The sequence below is a fragment of the Atta colombica genome, unplaced genomic scaffold (assembly GCF_001594045.1).
Source record: "Atta colombica isolate Treedump-2 unplaced genomic scaffold, Acol1.0 scaffold13, whole genome shotgun sequence".
Taxonomy (NCBI): Eukaryota; Metazoa; Arthropoda; class Insecta; order Hymenoptera; family Formicidae; genus Atta; species Atta colombica.
In genome coordinates this window covers 118,168-118,717 of record NW_017259217.1, presented here as the reverse complement: position 1 = coordinate 118,717, position 550 = coordinate 118,168, and the positions used below count along the sequence as shown (strand labels likewise).

The following is a 550-nucleotide window of genomic DNA, read 5'->3' as shown; positions in this document are numbered from 1 at the left end:
TACACTGCGAACTTTACTAAAATCACCGGCGAGTTGGTGCTTATTTCGTCAATAGACCCTTCTGAATGAGAGCTTTCGCGTATCTCAACGAGATACTCTCTGGTCGTCGTAATCGCGGCGGCACCGGCAGAGAGGGTCGTCGCCACAAAATAGAGGGTCACGCGTGATCGTCTTTATAATCACACCGGAGAAATCAGTGGGAAAACGATATTCTTGGGTAAGAGATAGATGATCCATGCCAGATGGTTTTGTTGCTGTGACTATAGAATAAAAATTATACTCGGATTATCGGCCGTGCTAATTTCTCGTGAAATATGCTACTACGTATAATAATGGACCGCTTTAAATCTTCGCTTTGTTGTAAAGTGCAACTTAATCAAAAGATGGATTTGGATAATTCGATTGATTGAAACAGATGTCAGTTATTAAAATCGAATATTGATGTCTTTTGCAAAGATCGATTATATCAAGAAAAGTTTTTAAATCGTTAGATATGTCATGTCAGATAATCTAAACGTAGCAAATAAAGCTCTTGTTTATTCTAAACTCA

At 38.4% G+C, this 550-nt stretch overlaps 1 protein-coding gene across 1 annotated transcript in view; it reads left to right on the top strand.

Moving 5' to 3' along the window:
* LOC108684245 (elongation of very long chain fatty acids protein 4-like) overlaps positions 1–550 on the top strand; it is a 25,531-nt gene continuing 24,981 nt past the window's right edge. Inside the window, exon 1 of the mRNA XM_018188469.1 lies at positions 1–217. The gene's annotated coding sequence lies outside the window, so the exon portion shown is untranslated. The remainder of the gene's footprint in view (positions 218–550) is intronic.